Below are 24,486 nucleotides of genomic sequence, written 5' to 3'. Positions count from 1 at the left end.
GGGCTAGGGTTAGGGTTAGGGGACGGGGCGGTTTAGGGTCAAGGTGAGGGTACGACAACGCTTTAGGGGGAGCATACGTGTGAGGGCGCGGGTTAGCGTTAGCGTACGGGTTAGGATTAGGGGACGGGTGAGGGTCAGGCTTCGGGGAAGGGTTAGGGTTAGGCTTCGGGCTAGGGTTAGGGTTAGGGGACGGGGACGGTTTAGGTTCCAGGTGAGGGTACGAAAACGCTTTAGGGGGAGCGTATGTGTGAGGGCGCGGGTTAGCGTTAGCATACGGGTTAGGATTACGGGACGGGTGAGGGTCAGGCGTCGGGGAAGTGTTAGGGTTAGGGTTCGGGCTAGGGTTAGGGTTAGGAGACGGGGACGGTTTAGGGTCCAGGTGAGGGTACGACAACGCTTTAGTGGGAGCGTACGTGTGAGGATGCGGGTTAGCGTTACCGTACGGGTTAGCATTAGACGACGAGTGAGGGTTAGGCTTCGGGGAAGGGTTAGGGTTAGGGTTCGGGCTAGGGTTAGGGTTAGGGGACGGGGACGGTTTAGGGTCCAGGTGAGGGTACGACAATGCTTTAGGGGGAGCGTACGTGTGAGGGCGCGGGTTAGCGTTAGCGTACGGGTTAGGATTAGGGGACGGGTGAGGGTCAGGCTTCGGGGAAGGGTTAGGGTTCGGGCTAGGGTTAGGGTTAGGGGACGGGGACGGTTTAGGGTCCAGGTGAGGGTACGCCAATGCTTTAGGGGGAGCGTACGTGTGAGGGCGCGGGTTAGCGTTAGCGTACGGGTTAGGATTAGGGGACAGGTGAGGGTCAGGCTTCGGGGAAGGGTTAGTGTTAGGGTTTGGGCTAGGGTTAGGGTTAGGGGACGGGGACGGTTTAGGGTCCAGGTTAGGTTACGACAACGCTTTAGGGGGAGCGTACGTGTGAGGGCGCGGGTTAGCGTTAGCGTACGGGTTAGGATTAGGGGACGGGTGAGGGCCAGGCTTCGCGTAAGGGTTACCGTTAGCGTTCGGGCTAGGGTTAGGGTTAGGGGATGGGGACAGTTTAGGGTCCAGGTGAGGGTACGACAACACTTTAGGGGGAGCGTACGTGTGAGGGCGCGGGTTAGCGTTAGCGTACGGTTTACGATTAGGGGACGGGTGAGGTTCAGGCTTCGGGGAAGGGTTGGGTTAGGGTTCAGGCTAGGGTTAGGGTTAGGGGACGGGGACGGTTTAGGGTCCAGGTGAGGGTACGACAACACTTTAGGTGGAGCGTACGTGTGAGGGCGCGGGTTAGCGTTAGCTTACGGGTTAGGATTAGGGGACGGGTGAGGGTCAGGCTTCGGAGAAGTGTTAGGGTTAGGGTTCGGGGTAGGGTTAGGGTTAGGGGACGGGGACGGTTTAGGGTCCAGGTGAGGGTACGACAACGCTTTAGGGGGAGCGTACGTGTGAGGGCGCGGGTTAGCGTTAGCGTACGGGTTAGGATTAGGGGACGGGTGAGGGTCAGGCTTCGGGGAAGGGTTAGGGTTAGGGTTCGGGCTAGGGTTACGGTTAGGGGACGGGGACGGTTTAGGGTACAGGTGAGGGTACGACAACGCTTTAGGGGGAGCGTACGCGTGAGGGCGCGGGTTAGCGTTAGAGTACGGGTTAGGATTAGGGGACAGGTGAGGGTCAGGCTTCGGAGAAGGGTTAGGGTTAGGCTTCGGGCTAGGGTTAGGGTTAGGGGACGGGGACGGTTTAGGGTCCAGGTGAGGGTACGACAACGCTTTAGGGGGAGCGTACGTGTGAGGGCGCGGGTTAGCGTTAGCGTGCCGGTTAGGATTAGGTGATGGGTGAGGGTCAGGCTTCGGGGAAGGGTTAGGGTTAGGGTTCGGGTTAGGGTTAGGGTTAGGGGACGGGGACGGTTTAGGGTCCAGTTGAGGGTACGACAATGCTTTAGGGGGAGCGTACGTGTGAGGGCGCGGGTTAGCGTTAGCGTACGGGTTAGAATTAGGGGACGGGTGAGGGTCAGGCTTCGGGGAAGGGTTACCGTTAGCATTCGGGCTAGGGTTAGGGTTAAGGGACGAGGTCGGTTTAGGTTCCAGGTTAGGGTACGACAACGCTTTAGGGGGAGCGTACGTGTGAGGGCGCGGGTTAGCGTTAGCGTACGGGTTAGGATTAGGGTACGGGTGAGGGTCAGGCTTCGGGGAAGGGTTAGGGTTAGGCTTCGGGCTAGGGTTAGGGTTAGGGGATGGGGAAGGTTTAGCTTCCAGGTGAGGGTACGACAACGCTTTAGGGGGAGCGTACGTGTGAGGGCGCGGGTTAGCGTTAGCGTACGGGTTAGGATTAGGTGATGGGTGAGGGTCAGGCTTCGGGGAAGTGTTAGTGTTAGGCTTCGGGCTAGGGTTAGGGTTAGGGGACGGGGACGGTTTAGGGTCCAGGTGAGGGTACGACAACGCTTTAGGGGGAGCGTACGTGTGAGGGCGCGGGTTAGCGTTAGCGTACGGGTTAGGATTAGGGGACGGGTGAGGGTCAGGCTTCGCGTAAGGGTTACCGTTAGCGTTCGGGCTAGGGTTAGGGTTAGGGTACGGGGACGTTTTAGGTTCCAGGTGAGGGTACGACAACACTTTAGGGGGAGCGTACGTGTGAGGGCGTGGGTTAGCCTTAGCGTACGGGTTAGCATTAGGGGAAGGATGAGTGTCAGGCTTCGGGGAAGGGTTAGGGTTAGGCTTCGGGCTAGGGTTAGGGTTAGGGGACGGGGACGGTTTAGGTTCCAGGTGAGGGTACGAAAACGCTTTAGGGGGAGCGTACGTGTGAGGGCGCGGGTTAGCGTTAGCGTACGGGTTAGGATTAGGGGACGGGTGAGGGTCAGGCTTCGGGGAAGTGTTAGGGTTAGGGTTCGGGCTAGGGTTAGGGTTAGGGGACGGGGACGGTTTAGGGTCCAGGTGAGGGTACGACAACGCTTTAGGGGGAGCGTACGTGTGAGGGCGCGGGTTAGCGTTAGCGTACGGTTTAGGATTAGGGGACGGGTGAGGGTCAGGCTTCGGGGAAGGGTTAGTGTTAGGGTTCGGGCTAGGGTTAGGGTTAGGGGACGGGGCCGGTTTAGGGTCCAGATGAGGGTATGCCAACGCTTTAGGTGGAGCGTACGTGTGAGGGCGCGGGTTAGCGTTAGCTACCGGTTAGGATTAGGGGACGGGTGAGGGTCAGGCTTCGGGGAAGGGTTAGGGATAGGGTTCGGGCGAGGGTTAGGGTTAGGGGACGGGGACGGTTTAGGGTCCAGGTGAGGGTACGAGAATGCTTTAGGGGGAGCGTACGTGTGAGGCCGCGGGTTAGCGTTAGCGTACGGGTTAGGATTAGGGGACCGGTGAGGGTCAGGCTTTGGGGAAGGGTTACGGTTAGCCTTCGGGCTAGGGTTAGGGTTAGGGGACGGGGATGGTTTAGGGTCCAGGTGAGGGTATGACAACGCTTTAGGGGGAGTGTACGTGTGAGGGCGCGGGTTATCGTTACCGTACGGGTTAGCATTAGACGATGGGTGAGGGTCAGGCTTCGGGGAAGGGTTAGGGTTAGGGTTCGGGCTATGGTTAGGGTTAGGGGACGGGGACGGTTTAGGGTCCAGGTGAGGGTACGACAACACTTTATGGGGAGCGTACGTGTGAGGGCGCGGGTTAGCGTTAGCGTACGGTTTACGATTAGGGGACGGGTGAGGTTCAGGCTTCGGGGAAGGGTTAGGGTTAGGGTTCGGGCTAGGGTTAGGGTTAGGGGACGGGGACGGTTTAGGGTCCAGGTGAGGGTACGACAACACTTTAGGTGGAGCGTACGTGGGAGGGCGCGGGTTAGCGTTAGCTTACGGGTTAGGATTAGGGGACGGGTGAGGGTCAGGCTTCGGGGAAGGGTTAGGGTTAGGGTTCGGGCTAGGGTTAGGGTTAGGGGACGGGGACGGTTTAGGGTCCAGGTGAGGGTACGACAACACTTTAGGGGGAGCGTACGTGTGAGTGCGCGGGTTAGCGTTAGCGTACGGGTTAGGATTAGGGGACAGGTGAGGGTCAGGCTTCGGGGAAGGGTTAGGGTTAGGGTTCGGGCTAGGGTTAGGGTTAGGGGACGGGGACGGTTTAGGGTCCAGGTGAGATTACGACAACGCTTTAGGGGGAGCGTACGTGTGAGGGCGCGGGTTAGCGTTAGCGTACGAGTTAGGATTAGGGGACGGGTGAGTGTCAGGTTTCGGGGAAGGGTTAGGGTTAGGGTTCGGGCTAGGGTTAGGGTTAGGGGACGGGGACGGTTTAGGGTCCAGGTGAGGGTACGACAACGCTTTAGGGGGAGCGTACGTGTGAGGGCGCGGGTTAGCGTTAGCGTTCGGGTTAGGATTAGGGGACGGGTGAGGGTCAGGCTTCGGGGAAGTGTTAGGGTTAGGCTTCGGGTAGGGTTAGGGTTAGGGGACGGGGACGGTTTAGGGTCCAGGTGAGGGTACGCCAACGCTTTAGGGGGAGACTACGTGTGAGGGCGCGGGTTAGCGTTAGCGTACGGGTTAGCATTAGACGACGGGTAAGGGTCATGCTTCGCGTAAGGGTTACCATTAGCGTTCGGGCTAGGGTTAGGGTTAGGGGACGGGGACGGTTTATGTTCCAGGTGAGGGTACGACAACGCTTTAGGGGGAGCGTACTTGTGAGGGCGTGGGTTAGCGTTAGCGTACGGGTTAGCATTAGGGGAAGGATGAGGGTCAGGCTTCGGGGAAGGGTTAGGGTTAGGGTTCGGGCTAGGGTTAGGGTTAGGGGACGGGGACGGTTTAGGGTCCAGGTGAGGGTACGACAACACTTTAGGTGGAGCGTACGTGTGAGGGCGCGGGTTAGCGTTAGCGTACGGTTTACGATTAGGGGACGGGTGAGGTTCAGGCTTCGGGGAAGGGTTAGGGTTAGGGTTCGGGCTAGGGTTAGGATTAGGGGACGGGGACGGTTTAGGGTCCACGTGAGGGTACGACAACACTTTAGGTGGAGCGTACGTGTGAGGGCGCGGGTTAGCGTTAGCTTACGGGTTAGGATTAGGGGACGGGTGAGGGTCAGGCTTCGGAGAAGTGTTAGGGTTAGGGTTCGGGCTAGGGTTAGGGTTAGGGGACGGGGACGGTTTAGGGTCCAGGTGAGGGTATGCCAACGCTTTAGGGGGAGCATACGTGTGCGGGCGCGGGTTAGCGTTAGCGTACGGTTTAGGATTAGGGGACGGGTGAGGGTCAGGCTTCGCGTAAGGGTTACCGATAGCGTTCGGGCTAGGGTTAGGGTTAGGGGACGGGGAAGGTTTAGGTTTCAGGTGAGGGTACGACAACGCTTTAGGGGGAGCGTACGTGTGAGGGCGTGGGTTAGCGTTAGCGTACGGGTTAGCATCAGGGGAAGGATGAGGGTCAGGCTTCGGGGAAGGGTTAGGGTTAGGGTTCGGGCTAGGGTTAGGGTTAGGGGACGGGGCGGTTTAGGGTCAAGGTGAGGGTACGACAACGCTTTAGTGGGAGCATACGTGTGAGGGCGCGGGTTAGCGTTAGCGTACGGGTTAGGATTAGGGGACGGGTGAGGGTCAGGCTTCGGGGAAGGGTTAGGGTTAGGCTTCGGGCTAGGGTTAGGGTTAGGGGACGGGGACGGTTTAGGTTCCAGGTGAGGGTACGAAAACGCTTTAGGGGGAGCGTACGTGTGAGGGCGCGGGTTAGCGTTAGCATACGGGTTAGGATTACGGGACGGGTGAGGGTCAGGCTTCGGGGAAGTGTTAGGGTTAGGGTTCGGGCTAGGGTTAGGGTTAGGGGACGGGGACGGTTTAGGGTCCAGGTGAGGGTACGACAACGCTTTAGTGGGAGCGTACGTGTGAGGATGCGGGTTAGCGTTACCATACGGGTTAGCATTAGACGACGAGTGAGGGTCAGGCTTCGGGGAAGGGTTAGGGTTAGGGTTCGGGCTAGGGTTAGGGTTAGGGGACGGGGACGGTTTAGGGTCCAGATGAGGGTACGCCAACGCTTTAGGTGGAGCGTACGTGTGAGGGCGCGGGTTAGCGTTAGCGTACGGTTTAGGATTAGGGGACGGGTGAGGGTCAGGCTTCGGGGAAGGGTTAGGGTTAGGGTTCGGGCTAGGGTTAGGGTTAGGGGACGGGGACGGTTTAGGGTACAGGTGAGGGTACGACAACGCTTTAGGGGGAGCGTACGTGTGAGGGCGCGGGTTAGCGTTAGCGTACGGGTTAGGATTAGGGGACGGGTGAGGGTCAGGCTTCGGGGAAGGGTTAGGGTTAGGGTTCGGGCTAGGGTTAGGGTTAGGGGACGGGGACGGTTTAGGGTCCAGGTGAGGGTACGACAAAGCTTTAGGGGGAGTGTACGTGTGAGGGCGCGGGTTAGCGTTAGCATACGGGTTAGGATTAGGCGACGGGTGAGGGTCAGGCTTCGGGGAAGTGTTAGGGTTAGGGTTCGGGCTAGGGTTAGGGTTAGGGGACGGGGACGGTTTAGGGTCCAGGTGAGGGTACGACAACGCTTTAGGGGGAGCGTACGTGTGAGGGCGCGGGTTAGCGTTAGCGTTCGGGTTAGGATTAGGGGACGGGTGAGGGTCAGGCTTCGTGGAAGGTTTAGGGTTAGGCTTCGGGCTAGGGTTAGGGTTAGGGGACGGGGACGGTTTAGGGTCCAGGTGAAGGTACGACAACGCTTTAGGGGGAGCGTACGTGTGAGGGCGTGGGTTAGCGTTAGCTACCGGTTAGGATTAGGGGACGGGTGAGGGTCAGGCTTCGGGGAAGTGTTAGGGATAGGGTTCGGGCGAGGGTTAGGGTTAGGGGACGGGGACGGTTTAGGGTCCAGGTGAGGGTACGACAACGCTTTAGGGAGAGCGTACGTGTCAGGGCGCGGGTTAGCGTTAGCGTACGGGTTAGGATTAGGTGACGGGTGAGGGTCATGCTTCGCGTAAGGGTTACCGTTAGCGTTCGGGCTAGGGTTAGGATTAGGGGACGGGGACGGTTTAGGTTCCAGGTGAGGGTACGACAACGCTTTAGGGGGAGCGTACGTGTGAGGGCGTGGGTTAGCGTTAGCCTACGGGTTAGCATTAGGGGAAGGATGAGGGTCAGGTATCGGGGAAGGGTTAGGGTTAGGCTTCGGGCTAGGGTTAGGGTTAGGGGACGGGGACGGTTTAGGGTCCAGGTGAGGGTACGACAACGCTTTAGGGGGAGAATACGTGTGAGGGCGCGGGTTAGCGTTAGCGTACGGGTTAGGATTACGGGACGGGTGAGGGTCAGCTTCGGGGAAGTGTTAGGGTTAGGGTTCGGGCTAGGTTTAGGGTTAGGGGACGGGGACGGTTTAGGGTCCAGGTGAGGGTACGAGAATGCTTTAGGGGGAGCGTACGTGTGAGGCCGCGGGTTAGCGTTAGCGTACGGGTTAGGATTAGGGGACCGGTGAGGGTCAGGCTTTGGGGAAGGGTTACGGTTAGCCTTCGGGCTAGGGTTAGGGTTAGGGGACGGGGATGGTTTAGGGTCCAGGTGAGGGTATGACAACGCTTTAGGGGGAGTGTACGTGTGAGGCCGCGGGTTATCGTTACCGTACGGGTTAGCATTAGACGATGGGTGAGGGTCAGGCTTCCGGGAAGGGTTAGGGTTAGGGTTCGGGCTAGGGTTAGGGTTAGGGGACGGGGATGGTTTAGGGTCCAGGTGAGGGTACGACAACACTTTAGGGGGAGCGTACGTGTGAGGGCGCGGGTTAGCGTTAGCGTACGGTTTACGATTAGGGGACGGGTGAGGTTCAGGCTTCGGGGAAGGGTTAGGGTTAGGGTTCGGGCTAGGGTTAGGGTTAGGGGACGGGGACGGTTTAGGGTCCAGGTGAGGGTACGACAACACTTTAGGTGGAGCGTACGTGGGAGGGCGCGGGTTAGCGTTAGCTTACGGGTTAGGATTAGGGGACGGGTGAGGGTTAGGCTTCGGGGAAGGGTTAGGGTTAGGGTTCGGGCTAGGGTTAGGGTTAGGGGACGGGGACGGTTTAGGGTCCAGGTGAGGGTACGACAACACTTTAGGGGGAGCGTACGTGTGAGGGCGCGGGTTAGCGTTAGCGTACGGGTTAGGATTAGGGGACGGGTGAGGGTCAGGCTTCGGGGAAGGGTTAGGGTTCGGGCTAGGGTTAGGGTTAGGGGACGGGGACGGTTTAGGGTCCAGGTGAGGGTACGCCAATGCTTTAGGGGGAGCGTACGTGTGAGGGCGCGGGTTAGCGTTAGCGTACGGGTTAGGATTAGGGGACGGGTGAGGGTCAGGCTTCGGGGAAGGGTTAGTGTTAGGGTTTGGGCTAGGGTTAGGGTTAGGGGACGGGGACGGTTTAGGGTCCAGGTTAGGTTACGACAACGCTTTAGGGGGAGCGTACGTGTGAGGGCGCGGGTTAGCGTTAGCGTACGGGTTAGGATTAGGGGACGGGTGAGGGTCAGGCTTCGCATAAGGGTTACCGTTAGCGTTCGGGCTAGGGTTAGGGTTAGGGGATGGGGACAGTTTAGGGTCCAGGTGAGGGTACGACAACACTTTAGGGGGAGCGTACGTGTGAGGGCGCGGGTTAGCGTTAGCGTACGGTTTATGATTAGGGGACGGGTGAGGTTCAGGCTTCGGGGAAGGGTTAGGGTTAGGGTTCGGGCTAGGGTTAGTGTTAGGGGACGGGGACGGTTTAGGGTCCAGGTGAGGGTACGACAACACTTTAGGTGGAGCGTACGTGTGAGGGCGCGGGTTAGCGTTAGCTTACGGGTTAGGATTAGGGGACGGGTGAGGGTCAGGCTTCGGAGAAGTGTTAGGGTTAGGGTTCGGGCTAGGGTTAGGGTTAGGGGACGGGGACGGTTTAGGGTCCAGGTGAGGGTACGACAACGCTTTAGTGGGAGCGTACGTGTGAGGGCGTGGGTTAGCGTTAGCGTACGGGTTAGGATTAGGGGACGGGTGAGGGTCAGGCTTCGGGGAAGGGTTAGGGTTAGGGTTCGGGCTAGGGTTACGGTTAGGGGACGGGGACGGTTTAGGGTACAGGTGAGGGTACGACAACGCTTTAGGGGGAGCGTACGCGTGAGGGCGCGGGTTAGCGTTAGAGTACGGGTTAGGATTAGGGGACGGGTGAGGGTCAGGCTTCGGAGAAGGGTTAGGTTTAGGGTTCGGGCTAGGGTTAGGGTTAGGGGAAGGGGACGGTTTAGGGTCCAGGTGAGGGTACGACAACGCTTTAGGGGGAGCGTACGTGTGAGGGCGCGGGTTAGCGTTAGCGTGCCGGTTAGGATTAGGTGACGGGTGAGGGTCAGGCTTTGGGGAAGGGTTAGGGTTAGGGTTCGGGGTAGGGTTAGGGTTAGGGGACGGGGACGGTTTAGGGTCCAGGTGAGGGTACGACAATGCTTTAGGGGGAGCGTACGTGTGAGGGCGCGGGTTAGCGTTAGCGTATGGGTTAGAATTAGGGGACGGGTGAGGGTCAGGCTTCGGGGAAGGGTTACCGTTAGCATTCGGGCTAGGGTTAGGGTTAGGGGACGGGGACGGTTTAGGTTCCAGGTGAGGGTACGACAACGCTTTAGGGGGAGCGTACGTGTGAGGGCGCGGGTTAGCGTTAGCGTACGGGTTAGGATTAGGGTACGGGTGAGGGTCAGGCTTCGGGGAAGGGTTAGGGTTAGGCTTCGGGCTAGGGTTAGGGTTAGGGGACGGGGACGGTTCAGGGTCCAGGTGAGGGTACGACAACGCTTTAGGGGGAGTGTACGTGTGAGGGCGCGGGTTAGCGTTAGCGTACGGTTTAGGATTAGGGGACGGGTGAGGGTCAGGCTTCGGGGAAGGGTTAGGGTTAGGGTTCGGGCTAGGGTTAGGGTTAGGGGACGGGGACGGTTTAGGGTCCAGATGAGGGTACGCCAACGCTTTAGGGGGAGCGTACGTGTGAGGGCGCGGGTTAGCGTTAGCGTTCGGTTTAGGATTAGGGGACGGGTGAGGGTCAGGCTTCGGGGAAGGGTTAGGGTTAGGGTTCGGGCTAGGGTTAGGGTTAGGGGACGGGGACGGTTTAGGGTACAGGTGAGGGTACGACAACGCTTTAGGGGGAGCGTACGTGTGAGGGCGCGGGTTAGCGTTAGCGTACGGGTTAGGATTACGGGACGGGTGAGGGTCAGCTTCGGGGAAGTGTTAGGGTTAGGGTTCGGGCTAGGTTTAGGGTTAGGGGACGGGGACGGTTTAGGGTCCAGGTGAGGGTACGAGAATGCTTTAGGGGGAGCGTACGTGTGAGGCCGCGGGTTAGCGTTAGCGTACGGGTTAGGATAAGGGGACCGGTGAGGGTCAGGCTTCGGGGAAGGGTTACGGTTAGCCTTCGGGCTAGGGTTAGGGTGAGGGGACGGGGATGGTTTAGGGTCCAGGTGAGGGTATGACAACGCTTTAGGGGGAGTGTACGTGTGAGGGCGCGGGTTATCGTTACCGTACGGGTTAGCATTAGACGATGGGTGAGGGTCAGGCTTCGGGGAAGGGTTAGGGTTAGTGTTCGGGCTAGGGTTAGGGTTAGGGGACGGGGACGGTTTAGGGTCCAGGTGAGGGTACGACAACACTTTAGGGGGAGCGTACGTGTGAGGGCGCGGGTTAGCGTTAGCGTACGGTTTACGATTAGGGGACGGGTGAGGTTCAGGCTTCAGGGAAGGGTTAGGGTTAGGGTTCGGGCTAGGGTTAGGGTTAGGGGACGGGGACGGTTTAGGGTCCAGGTGAGGGTACGATAACACTTTAGGTGGAGCGTACGTGTGAGGGCGCGGGTTAGCGTTAGCTTACGGGTTAGGATTAGGGGACGGGTGAGTGTCAGGCTTCGGGGAAGGGTTAGGGTTAGGGTTCGGGCTAGGGTTAGGGTTAGGGGACGGGGACGGTTTAGGGTCCAGGTGAGGGTACGACAACACTTTAAGGGGAGCGTACGTGTGAGGGCGCGGGTTAGCGTTAGCGTACGGGTTAGGATTAGGGGACAGGTGAGGGTCAGGCTTCGGGGAAGGGTTAGGGTTAGGGTTCGGGCTAGGGTTAGGGTTAGGGGACGGGGACGGTTTAGGGTCCAGGTGAGGTTACGACAACGCCTTAGGGGGAGCGTACGTGTGAGGGCGCGGGTTAGCGTTAGCGTACGGGTTAGGATTAGGGGACGGGTGAGTGTCAGGCTTCGGGGAAGGGTTAGGGTTAGGGTTCGGGCTAGGGTTAGGGTTAGGGGACGGGGACGGTTTAGGGTCCAGGTGAGGGTACGACAACGCTTTAGGGGGAGCGTACGTGTGAGGGCGCGGGTTAGCGTCAGCGTTCGGGTTAGGATTAGGGGACGGGTGAGGGTCAGGCTTCGGGGAAGTGTTAGGGTTAGTCTTCTGGCTAGGGTTAGGGTTAGGGGACGGGGACGGTTTAGGGTCCAGGTGAGGGTACGCCAACGCTTTAGGGGGAGCGTACGTGTGAGGGCGCGGGTTAGCGTTAGCGTACGGGTTAGCATTAGACGACGGGTGAGGGTCATGCTTCGCGTAAGGGTTACCATTAGCGTTCGGGCTAGGGTTAGGGTTAGGGGACGGGGACGGTTTAGTGTCCACGTGAGGGTACGACAACACTTTAGGTGGAGCGTACGTGTGAGGGCGCGGGTTAGCGTTAGCTTACGGGTTAGGATTAGGGGACGGGTGAGGGTCAGGCTTCGGAGAAGTGTTAGGGTTAGGGTTCGGGCTAGGGTTAGGGTTAGGGGACGGGGACGGTTTAGGGTCCAGGTGAGGGTACGACAACGCTTTAGGGGGAGCGTACGTGTGAGGGCGCGGGTTAGCGTTAGCGTACGGGTTAGGATTAGGGGACGGGTGAGGGTCAGGCTTCGAGGAAGGGTTAGGGTTAGGGTTCGGGCTAGGGTTAGGGTTAGGGGACGGGGACGGTTTAGGGTCCAGGTGAGGGTACGACAATGCTTTAGGGGGAGCGTACGTGTGAGGGCGCGGGTTAGCGTTAGCGTACGGGTTAGGATTAGGGGACCGGTGAGGGTCAGGCTTCGGGGAAGGGTTACGGTTAGCCTTCGGGCTAGGGTTAGGGTTAGGGGACGGGGATGGTTTAGGGTCCAGGTGAGGGTACGAAAACGCTTTAGGGGGAGTGTTCGTGTGAGGGCGCGGGTTATCGTTACCGTACGGGTTAGCATTAGACGATGGATGAGGGACAGGCTTCGGGGAAGGGTTAGGGTTAGGGTTCGGGCTAGCGTTAGGGTTAGGGGATGGGGACAGTTTAGGGTCCAGGTGAGGGTACGACAACATTTTAGGGGGAGCGTACGTGTGAGGGCGCGGGTTAGCGTTAGCGTACGGTTTACGATTAGGGGACTGGTGAGGTTCAGGCTTCGGGGAAGGGTTAGGGTTAAGGTTCGGGCTAGGGTTAGGGTTAGGGGACGGGGATGGTTTAGGGTCCAGGTGAGGGTACGACAACACTTTAGGTGGAGCGTACGTGTGAGGGCGCGGGTTAGCGTTAGCTTACGGGTTAGGATTAGGGGACGTGTGAGGGTCAGGCTTCGGAGAAGTGTTAGGGTTAGGGTTCGGGCTAGGGTTAGGGTTAGGGGACGGGGACGGTTTAGGGTCCAGGTGAGGGTACGACAACGCTTTAGGGGGAGCGTACGTGTGAGGGCGCGGGTTAGCGTTAGCGTACGGGTTAGGATTAGGGGACGGGTGAGGGTCAGGCTTCGGGGAAGGGTTAGGGTTAGGGTTCGGGCTAGGGTTAGGGTTAGGGGACGGGGACGGTTTAGGGTCCAGGTGAGGGTACGACAACGCTTTAGGGGGAGCGTACGTGTGAGGGCGCGGGTTAGCGTCAGCGTTCGGGTTAGGATTAGGGGACGGGTGAGGGTCAGGCTTCGGGGAAGTGTTAGGGTTAGTCTTCTGGCTAGGGTTAGGGTTAGGGGACGGGGACGGTTTAGGGTCCAGGTGACGGTACGCCAACGCTTTAGGGGGAGCGTACGTGTGAGGGCGCGGGTTAGCGTTAGCGTACGGGTTAGCATTAGACGACGGGTGAGGGTCATGCTTCGCGTAACGGTTACCATTAGCGTTCGGGCTAGGGTTAGGGTTAGGGGACGGGGACGGTTTAGGGTCCACGTGAGGGTACGACAACACTTTAGGTGGAGCGTACGTGTGAGGGCGCGGGTTAGCGTTAGCTTACGGGTTAGGATTAGGGGACGGGTGAGGGTCAGGCTTCGGAGAAGTGTTAGGGTTAGGGTTCGGGCTAGGGTTAGGGTTAGGGGACGGGGACGGTTTAGGGTCCAGGTGAGGGTACGACAACGCTTTAGGGGGAGCGTACGTGTGAGGGCGCGGGTTAGCGTTAGCGTACGGGTTAGGATTAGGGGACGGGTGAGGGTCAGGCTTCGAGGAAGGGTTAGGGTTAGGGTTCGGGCTAGGGTTAGGGTTAGGGGACGGGGACGGTTTAGGGTCCAGGTGAGGGTACGACAACGCTTTAGGGGGAGTGTACGTGTGAGGATGCGGGTTAGCGTTACCGTACGGGTTAGCATTAGACGACGAGTGAGGGTTAGGCTTCGGGGAAGGGTTAGGGTTAGGGTTCGGGCTAGGGTTAGGGTTAGGGGACGGGGACGGTTTAGGGTCCAGGTGAGTGTACGACAATGCTTTAGGGGGAGCGTACGTGTGAGGGCGCGGGTTAGCGTTAGCGTACGGGTTAGGATTAGGGGACCGGTGAGGGTCAGGCTTCGGGGAAGGGTTACGGTTAGCCTTCGGGCTAGGGTTAGGGTTAGGGGACGGGGATGGTTTAGGGTCCAGGTGAGGGTACGACAACGCTTTAGGGGGAGTGTTCGTGTGAGGGCGCGGGTTATCGTTACCGTACGGGTTAGCATTAGACGATGGATGAGGGACAGGCTTCGGGGAAGGGTTAGGGTTAGGGTTCGGGCTAGCGTTAGGGTTAGGGGATGGGGACAGTTTAGGGTCCAGGTGAGGGTACGACAACATTTTAGGGGGAGCGTACGTGTGAGGGCGCGGGTTAGCGTTAGCGTACGGTTTACGATTAGGGGACTGGTGAGGTTCAGGCTTCGGGGAAGGGTTAGGGTTAAGGTTCGGGCTAGGGTTAGGGTTAGGGGACGGGGATGGTTTAGGGTCCAGGTGAGGGTACGACAACACTTTAGGTGGAGCGTACGTGTGAGGGCGCGGGTTAGCGTTAGCTTACGGGTTAGGATTAGGGGACGGGTGAGGGTCAGGCTTCGGAGAAGTGTTAGGGTTAGGGTTCGGGCTAGGGTTAGGGTTAGGGGACGGGGACGGTTTAGGGTCCAGGTGAGGGTACGACAACGCTTTAGGGGGAGCGTACGTGTGAGGGCGCGGGTTAGCGTTAGCGTACGGGTTAGGATTAGGGGACGGGTGAGGGTCAGGCTTCGGGGAAGGGTTAGGGTTAGGGTTCGGGCTAGGGTTAGGGTTAGGGGACGGGGACGGTTTAGGGTCCAGGTGAGGGTATGCCAACGCTTTAGGGGGAGCGTACGTGTGCGGGCGCGGGTTAGCTTTAGCGTACGGTTTAGGATTAGGGGACGGGTGAGGGTCAGGCTTCGGGGAAGGGTTAGGGTTAGGGTTCGGGCTAGGGTTAGGGTTAGGGGACGGGGACGGTTTAGGGTCCAGGTGAGGTTACGACAACGCTTTAGGGGGAGCGTACGTGTGAGGGCGCGGGTTAGCGTTAGCGTACGGGTTAGGATTAGGGGACGGGTGAGTGTCAGGCTTCGGGGAAGGGTTAGGTTTAGGGTTCGGGCTAGGGTTAGGGTTAGGGGACGGGGACGGTTTAGGGTCCAGGTGAGGGTACGACAACGCTTTAGGGGTAGCGTACGTGTGAGGGCGCGGGTTAGCGTCAGCGTTCGGGTTAGGATTAGGGGACGGGTGGGGGTCAGGCTTCGGGGAAGTGTTAGGGTTAGTCTTCGGGCTAGGGTTAGGGTTAGGGGACGGGGACGGTTTAGGGTCCAGGTGAGGGTACGCCAACGCTTTAGGGGGAGCGTACGTGTGAGGGCGCTTGTTAGCGTTAGCGTACGGGTTAGCATTAGACGACGGGTGAGGGTCATGCTTCGCGTAAGGGTTACCATTAGCGTTCGGGCTAGGGTTAGGGTTAGGGGACGGGGACGGTTTAGGGTCCACGTGAGGGTACGACAACACTTTAGGTGGAGCGTACGTGTGAGGGCGCGGGTTAGCGTTAGCTTACGGGTTAGGATTAGGGGACGGGTGAGGGTCAGGCTTCGGAGAAGTGTTAGGGTTAGGGTTCGGGCTAGGGTTAGGGTTAGGGGACGGGGACGGTTTAGGGACCAGGTGAGGGTACGACAACGCTTTAGGGGGAGCGTACGTGTGAGGGCGCGGGTTAGCGTTAGCGTACGGGTTAGGATTAGGGGACGGGTGAGGGTCAGGCTTCGAGGAAGGGTTAGGGTTAGGGTTCGGGCTAGGGTTAGGGTTAGGGGACGGGGACGGTTTAGGGTCCAGGTGAGGGTACGACAACGCTTTAGGGGGAGTGTACGTGTGAGGATGCGGGTTAGCGTTACCGTACGGGTTAGCATTAGACGACGAGTGAGGGTTAGGCTTCGGGGAAGGGTTAGGGTTAGGGTTCGGGCTAGGGTTAGGGTTAGGGGACGGGGACGGTTTAGGGTCCAGGTGAGGGTACGACAATGCTTTAGGGGGAGCGTACGTGTGAGGGCGCGGCTTAGCGTTAGCGTACGGGTTAGGATTAGGGGACCGGTGAGGGTCAGGCTTCGGGGAAGGGTTACGGTTAGCCTTCGGGCTAGGGTTAGGGTTAGGGGACGGGGATGGTTTAGGGTCCAGGTGAGGGTACGACAACGCTTTAGGGGGAGTGTTCGTGTGAGGGCGCGGGTTATCGTTACCGTACGGGTTAGCATTAGACGATGGATGAGGGACAGGCTTCGGGGAAGGGTTAGGGTTAGGGTTCGGGCTAGCGTTAGGGTTAGGGGATGGGGACAGTTTAGGGTCCAGGTGAGGGTACGACAACATTTTAGGGGGAGCGTACGTGTGAGGGCGCGGGTTAGCGTTAGCGTACGGTTTACGATTAGGGGACTGGTGAGGTTCAGGCTTCGGGGAAGGGTTAGGGTTAAGGTTCGGGCTAGAGTTAGGGTTAGGGGACGGGGATGGTTTAGGGTCCAGGTGAGGGTACGACAACACTTTAGGTGGAGCGTACGTGTGAGGGCGCGGGTTAGCGTTAGCTTACGGGTTAGGATTAGGGGACGGGTGAGGGTCAGGCTTCGGAGAAGTGTTAGGGTTAGGGTTCGGGCTAGGGTTAGGGTTAGGGGACGGGGACGGTTTAGGGTCCAGGTGAGGGTACGACAACGCTTTAGGGGGAGCGTACGTGTGAGGGCGCGGGTTAGCGTTAGCGTACGGGTTAGGATTAGGGGACGGGTGAGGGTCAGGCTTCGGGAAAGGGTTAGGGTTAGGGTTCGGGCTAGGGTTAGGGTTAGGGGAGGGGGACGGTTTAGGGTCCAGGTGAGGGTATGCCAACGCTTTAGGGGGAGCGTACGTGTGCGGGCGCGGGTTAGCTTTAGCGTACGGTTTAGGATTAAGGGACGGGTGAGGGTCAGGCTTCGGGGAAGGGTTAGGGTTAGGGTTCGGGCTAGGGTTAGGGTTAGGGGACGGGGACGGTTTAGGGTCCAGGTGAGGGTACGACAACACTTTAGGTGGAGCGTACGTGTGAGGGCGCGGGGTAGCGTTAGCTTACGGGTTAGGATTAGGGGACGGGTGAGGGTCAGGCTTCGGAGAAGTGTTAGGGTTAGGGTTCGGGCTAGGGTTAGGGTTAGGGGACGGGGATGGTTTAGGGTCCAGGTGAGGGTACGACAACACTTTAAGGGGAGCGTACGTGTGACGGCGCGGGTTAGCGTTAGCGTACGGGTTAGGATTAGGGGACAGGTGAGGGTCAGGCTTCGGGGAAGGGTTAGGGTTAGGGTTCGGGCTAGGGTTAGGGTTAGGGGACGGGGACGGTTTAGAGTCCAGGTGAGGTTACGACAACGCTTTAGGGGGAGCGTACGTGTGAGGGCGCGGGTTAGCGTTAGCGTACGGGTTAGGATTAGGGGACGGGTGAGTGTCAGGCTTCGGGGAAGGGTTAGGGTTAGGGTTCGGGCTAGGGTTAGGGTTAGGGGACGGGGACGGTTTAGGGTCCAGGTGAGGGTACGACAACGCTTTAGGGGGAGCGTACGTGTGAGGGCGCGGGTTAGCGTCAGCGTTCGGGTTAGGATTAGGGGACGGGTGAGGGTCAGGCTTCGGGGAAGTGTTAGGGTTAGGCTTCGGGCTAGGGTTAGGGTTAGGGGACGGGGACGGTTTAGGGTCCAGGTGAGGGTACGCCAACGCTTTAGGGGTTGCGTACGTGTGAGGGCGCGGGTTAGCGTTAGCGTACGGGTTAGCATTAGACGACGGGTGAGGGTCATGCTTCGCGTAAGGGTTACCATTAGCATTCGGGCTAGGGTTAGGGTTAGGGGACGGGGACGGTTTAGGTTCCAGGTGAGGGTACGACAACGCTTTAGGGGGAGCGTACTTGTGAGGCCGTGGGTTAGCGTTAGCGTACGGGTTAGCATTAGGGGAAGGATGAGGGTCAGGCTTCGGGGAAGGGTTAGGGTTAGGGTTCGGGCTAGGGTTAGGGTTAGGGGACGGGGACGGTTTAGGGTCCAGGTGAGGGTACGACAACACTTTAGGGGGAGCGTACGTGTGAGGGCGCGGGTTAGCGTTAGCGTACGGTTTACGATTAGGGGACGGGTGAGGTTCAGGCTTCGGGGAAGGGTTAGGGTTAGGGTTCGGGCTAGGGTTAGGGTTAGGGGACGGGGACGGTTTAGGGTCCACGTGAGGGTACGACAACACTTTAGGTGGAGCGTACGTGTGAGGGCGCGGGTTAGCGTTAGCTTACGGGTTAGGATTAGGGGACGGGTGAGGGTCAGGCTTCGGAGAAGTGTTAGGGTTAGGGTTCGGGCTAGGGTTAGGGTTAGGGGACGGGGACGGTTTAGGGTCCATGTGAGGGTACGACAACGCTTTAGGGGGAGCGTACGTGTGAGGGCGCGGGTTAGCGTTAGCGTACGGGTTAGGATTAGGGGACGGGTGAGGGTCAGGCTTCGAGGAAGGTTTAGGGTTAGGATTCGGGCTAGGGTTAGGGTTAGGGGACGGGGACGGTTTAGGGTCCAGGTGAGGGTACGACAACGCTTTAGGGGGAGTGTACGTGTGAGGATGCGGGTTAGCGTTACCGTACGGGTTAGCATTAGACGACGAGTGAGGGTTAGGCTTCGGGGAAGGGTTAGGGTTAGGGTTCGGGCTAGGGTTAGGGTTAGGGGACGGGGACGGTTTAGGGTCCAGGTGAGGGTACGACAATGCTTTAGGGGGAGCGTACGTGTGAGGGCGCGGGTTAGCGTTAGCGTACGGGTTAGGATTAGGGGACCGGTGAGGGTCAGGCTTCGGGGAAGGGTTACGGTTAGCCTTCGGGCTAGGGTTAGGGTTAGGGGACGGGGACGGTTTAGGGTCCAGGTGAGGGTACGACAACGCTTTAGGGGGAGCGTACGTGTGAGGGCGCGGGTTAGCGTTAGCGTACGGGTTAGGATTAGGGGACGGGTGAGGGTCAGGCTTCGAGGAAGGGTTAGGGTTAGGGTTCGGGCTAGGGTTAGGGTTAGGGGACGGGGACGGTTTAGGGTCCAGGTGAGGGTACGACAACGCTTTAGGGGGAGTGTACGTGTGAGGATGCGGGTTAGCGTTACCGTACGGGTTAGCATTAGACGACGAGTGAGGGTTAGGCTTCGGGGAAGGGTTAGGGTTAGGGTTCGGGCTAGGGTTAGGGTTAGGGGACGGGGACGGTTTAGGGTCCAGGTGAGGGTACGACAATGCTTTAGGGGGAGCGTACGTGTGAGGGCGCGGGTTAGCGTTAGCGTACGGGTTAGGATTAGGGGACCGGTGAGGGTCAGGCTTCGAGGAAGGGTTACGGTTAGCCTTCGGGCTAGGGTTAGGGTTAGGGGACGGGGACGGTTTAGGGTCCAGGTGAGGGTACGACAACACTTTAGGGGGAGCGTACGTGTGAGGGCGCGGGTTAGCGTTAGCTTACGGGTTAGGATTAGGGGACGGGTGAGGGTCAGGCTTCGGAGAAGTGTTAGGGTTAGGGTTCGGGCTAGGGTTAGGGTTAGGGGACGGGGACGGTTTAGGGTCCAGGTGAGGGTACGACAACGCTTTAGGGGGAGCGTACGTGTGAGGGCGCGGGTTAGCGTTAGCGTACGGGTTAGGATTAGGGGACAGGTGAGGGTCACGCTTCGGGGAAGGGTTAGGGTTAGGGTTCGGGCTAGGGTTAGGGTTAGGGGACGGGGACGGTTTAGGGTCCAGGTGAGGGTATGCCAACGCTTTAGGGGGAGCGTACGTGTGCGGGCGCGGGTTAGCTTTAGCGTACGGTTTAGGATTAGGGGACGGGTGAGGGTCAGGCTTCGGGGAAGGGTTAGGGTTAGGGTTTGGGCTAGGGTTAGGGTTAGGGGACGGGGACGGTTTAGGGTCCAGGTGAGGGTACGACAACACTTTAGGTGGAGCGTACGTGTGAGGGCGCGGGGTAGCGTTAGCTTACGGGTTAGGATTAGGGGACGGGTGAGGGTCAGGCTTCGGAGAAGTGTTAGGGTTAGGGTTCGGGCTACAGTTAGGGTTAGGGGACGGGGACGGTTTAGGGTCCAGGTGAGGGTACGACAACGCTTTAGGGGGAGCGTACGTGTGAGGGCGCGGTTTAGCGTTAGCGTACGGGTTAGGATTAGGGGACGGGTGAGGGTCAGGCTTCGGGGAAGGGTTAGGGTTAGGGTTCGGGCTAGGGTTAGGGTTAGGGGACGGGGACGGTTTAGGGTCCAGGTGAGGGTATGCCAACGCTTTAGGGGGAGCGTACGTGTGAGGGCGCGGGTTAGCGTTAGCGTACGGGTTAGCATTAGACGACGGGTGAGGGTCATGCTTCGCGTAAGGGTTACCATTAGCGTTCGGGCTAGGGTTGGGGTTAGGGGACGGGGACGGTTTAGGTTCCAGGTGAGGGTACGACAACGCTTTAGGGGGAGCTTACTTGTGAGGGCGTGGGTTAGCGTTAGCGTACGGGTTAGCATTAGGGGAAGGATGAGGGTCAGGCTTCGGGGAAGGGTTAGGGTTAGGGTTCGGGCTAGGGTTAGGGTTAGGGGACGGGGACGGTTTAGGGTCCAGGTGAGGGTACGACAACACTTTAGGGGGAGCGTACGTGTGAGGGCGCGGGTTAGCGTTAGCGTACGGTTTACGATTAGGGGACGGGTGAGGTTCAGGCTTCGGGGAAGGGTTAGGGTTAGGGTTCGGGCTAGGGTTAGGGTTAGGGGACGGGGACGGTTTAGGGTCCACGTGAGGGTACGACAACACTTTAGGTGGAGCGTACGTGTGAGGGCGCGGGTTAGCGTTAGCTTACGGGTTAGGATTAGGGGACGGGTGAGGGTCAGGCTTCGGAGAAGTGTTAGGGTTAGGGTTCGGGCTAGGGTTAGGGTTAGGGGACGGGGACGGTTTAGGGTCCAGGTGAGGGTACGACAACGCTTTAGGGGGAGCGTACGTGTGAGGGCGCGGGTTAGCGTTAGCGTACGGGTTAGGATTAGGGGACGGGTGAGGGTCAGGCTTCGGGGAAGTGTTAGGGTTAGGCTTCGGGCTAGGGTTAGGGTTAGGGGACGGGGACGGTTTAGGGTCCAGGTGAGGGTACGCCAACGCTTTAGGGGTTGCGTACGTGTGAGGGCGCGGGTTAGCGTTAGCGTACGGGTTAGCATTAGACGACGGGTGAGGGTCATGCTTCGCGTAAGGGTTACCATTAGCGTTCGGGCTAGGGTTAGGGTTAGGGGACGGGGACGGTTTAGGTTCCAGGTGAGGGTACGACAACGCTTTAGGGGGAGCGTACTTGTGAGGCCGTGGGTTAGCGTTAGCGTACGGGTTAGCATTAGGGGAAGGATGAGGGTCAGGCTTCGGGGAAGGGTTAGGGTTAGGGTTCGGGCTAGGGTTAGGGTTAGGGGACGGGGACGGTTTAGGGTCCAGGTGAGGGTACGACAACAGTTTAGGGGGAGCGTACGTGTGAGGGCGCGGGTTAGCGTTAGCGTACGGTTTACGATTAGGGGACGGGTGAGGTTCAGGCTTCGGGGAAGGGTTAGGGTTAGGGTTCGGGCTAGGGTTAGGGTTAGGGGACGGGGACGGTTTAGGGTCCACGTGAGGGTACGACAACACTTTAGGTGGAGCGTACGTGTGAGGGCGCGGGTTAGCGTTAGCTTACGGGTTAGGATTAGGGGACGGGTGAGGGTCAGGCTTCGGAGAAGTGTTAGGGTTAGGGTTCGGGCTAGGGTTAGGGTTAGGGGACGGGGACGGTTTAGGGTCCATGTGAGGGTACGACAACGCTTTAGGGGGAGCGTACGTGTGAGGGCGCGGGTTAGCGTTAGCGTACGGGTTAGGATTAGGGGACGGGTGAGGGTCAGGCTTCGAGGAAGGTTTAGGGTTAGGGTTCGGGCTAGAGTTAGGGTTAGGGGACGGGGACGGTTTAGGGTCCAGGTGAGGGTACGACAACGCTTTAGGGGGAGTGTACGTGTGAGGATGCGGGTTAGCGTTACCGTACGGGTTAGCATTAGACGACGAGTGAGGGTTAGGCTTCGGGGAAGGGTTAGGGTTAGGGTTCGGGCTAGGGTTAGGGTTAGGGGACGGGGACGGTTTAGGGTCCAGGTGAGGGTACGACAATGCTTTAGGGGGAGCGTACGTGTGAGGGCGCGGGTTAGCGTTAGCGTACGGGTTAGGATTAGGGGACCGGTGAGGGTCAGGCTTCGGGGAAGGGTTACGGTTAGCCTTCGGGCTAGGGTTAGGGTTAGGGGACGGGGACGGTTTAGGGTCCAGGTGAGGGTACGACAACGCTTTAGGGGGAGCGTACGTGTGAGGGCGCGGGTTAGCGTTAGCGTACGGGTTAGGATTAGGGGACGTGTGAGGGTCAGGCTTCGAGGAAGGGTTAGGGTTAGGGTTCGGGCTAGGGTTAGGGTTAGGGGACGGGGACGGTTTAGGGTCCAGGTGAGGGTACGACAACGCTTTAGGGGGAGTGTACGTGTGAGGATGCGGGTTAGCGTTACCGTACGGGTTAGCATTAGACGACGAGTGAGGGTTAGGCTTCGTGGAAGGGTTAGGGTTAGGGTTCGGGCTAGGGTTAGGGTTAGGGGACGGGGACGGTTTAGGGTCCAGGTGAGGGTATGCCAACGCTTTAGGGGGAGCGTACGTGTGAGGGCGCGGGTTAGCGTTAGCGTACGGGTTAGCATTAGACGACGGGTGAGGGTCATGCTTCGCGTAAGGGTTACCATTAGCGTTCGGGCTAGGGTTGGGGTTAGGGGACGGGGACGGTTTAGGTTCCAGGTGAGGGTACGACAACGCTTTAGGGGGAGCTTACTTGTGAGGGCGTGGGTTAGCGTTAGCGTACGGGTTAGCATTAGGGGAAGGATGAGGGTCAGGCTTCGGGGAAGGGTTAGGGTTAGGGTTCGGGCTAGGGTTAGGGTTAGGGGACGGGGACGGTTTAGGGTCCAGGTGAGGGTACGACAACGCTTTAGGGGGAGCGTACGTGTGAGGGCGCGGGTTAGCGTTAGCGTACGGTTTACGATTAGGGGACGGGTGAGGTTCAGGCTTCGGGGAAGGGTTAGGGTTAGGGTTCGGGCTAGGGTTAGGGTTAGGGGACGGGGACGGTTTAGGGTCCACGTGAGGGTACGACAACACTTTAGGTGGAGCGTACGTGTGAGGGCGCGGGTTAGCGTTAGCTTACGGGTTAGGATTAGGGGACGGGTGAGGGTCAGGCTTCGGAGAAGTGTTAGGGTTAGGGTTCGGGCTAGGGTTAGGGTTAGGGGACGGGGACGGTTTAGGGTCCAGGTGAGGGTACGACAACGCTTTAGGGGGAGCGTACGTGTGAGGGCGCGGGTTAGCGTTAGCGTACGGGTTAGGATTAGGGGACGGGTGAGGGTCAGGCTTCGGGGAAGTGTTAGGGTTAGGCTTCGGGCTAGGGTTAGGGTTAGGGGACGGGGACGGTTTAGGGTCCAGGTGAGGGTACGCCAACGCTTTAGAGGTTGCGTACGTGTGAGGGCGCGGGTTAGCGTTAGCGTACGGGTTAGCATTAGACGACGGGTGAGGGTCATGCTTCGCGTAAGGGTTACCATTAGCGTTCGGGCTAGGGTTAGGGTTAGGGGACGGGGACGGTTTAGGTTCCAGGTGAGGGTACGACAACGCTTTAGGGGGAGCGTACTTGTGAGGCCGTGGGTTAGCGTTAGCGTACGGGTTAGCATTAGGGGAAGGATGAGGGTCAGGCTTCGGGGAAGGGTTAGGGTTAGGGTTCGGGCTAGGGTTAGGGTTAGGGGACGGGGACGGTTTAGGGTCCAGGTGAGGGTACGACAACACTTTAGGGGGAGCGTACGTGTGAGGGCGCGGGTTAGCGTTAGCGTACGGTTTACGATTATGGGACGGGTGAGGTTCAGGCTTCGGGGAAGGGTTAGGGTTAGGGTTCGGGCTAGGGTTAGGGTTAGGGGACGGGGACGGTTTAGGGTCCACGTGAGGGTACGACAACACTTTAGGTGGAGCGTACGTGTGAGGGCGCGGGTTAGCGTTAGCTTACGGGTTAGGATTAGGGGACGGGTGAGGGTCAGGCTTCGGAGAAGTGTTAGGGTTAGGGTTCGGGCTAGGGTTAGGGTTAGGGGACGGGGACGGTTTAGGGTCCATGTGAGGGTACGACAACGCTTTAGGGGGAGCGTACGTGTGAGGGCGCGGGTTAGCGTTAGCGTACGGGTTAGGATTAGGGGACGGGTGAGGGTCAGGCTTCGAGGAAGGTTTAGGGTTAGGGTTCGGGCTAGGGTTAGGGTTAGGGGACGGGGACGGTTTAGGGTCCAGGTGAGGGTACGACAACGCTTTAGGGGGAGTGTACGTGTGAGGATGCGGGTTAGCGTTACCGTACGGGTTAGCATTAGACGACGAGTGAGGGTTAGGCTTCGGGGAAGGGTTAGGGTTAGGGTTCGGGCTAGGGTTAGGGTTAGGGGACGGGGACGGTTTAGGGTCCAGGTGAGGGTACGACAATGCTTTAGGGGGAGCGTACGTGTGAGGGCGCGGGTTAGCGTTAGCGTACGGGTTAGGATTAGGGGACCGGTGAGGGTCAGGCTTTGGGGAAGGGTTACGGTTAGCCTTCGGGCTAGGGTTAGGGTTAGGGGACGGGGACGGTTTAGGGTCCAGGTGAGGGTACGACAACGCTTTAGGGGGAGCGTACGTGTGAGGGCGCGGGTTAGCGTTAGCGTACGGGTTAGGATTAGGGGACCGGTGAGGGTCAGGCTTCGGGGAAGGGTTACGGTTAGCCTTCGGGCTAGGGTTAGGGTTAGGGGACGGGGACGGTTTAGGGTCCAGATGAGGGTACGACAACGCTTTAGGGGGAGCGTACGTGTGAGGGCGCGGGTTAGCGTTAGCGTACGGGTTAGGATTAGGTGACGGGTGAGGGTCAGGCTTCGGGGAAGGGTTAGGGTTAGGGTTCGGGCTATGGTTAGGGTTAGGGGACGGGGACGGTTTAGGGTCCAGGTGAGGGTATGCCAACGCTTTAGGGGGAGCGTACGTGTGCGGGCGCGGGTTAGCTTTAGCGTACGGTTTAGGATTAGGGGACGGGTGAGGGTCAGGCTTCGG

Source organism: Grampus griseus (assembly GCF_964374135.1).
Source record: "Grampus griseus genome assembly, chromosome: 14".
Lineage (NCBI taxonomy): Eukaryota > Metazoa > Chordata > Mammalia > Artiodactyla > Delphinidae > Grampus > Grampus griseus.
This window is presented reverse-complemented; position numbering follows the sequence as displayed.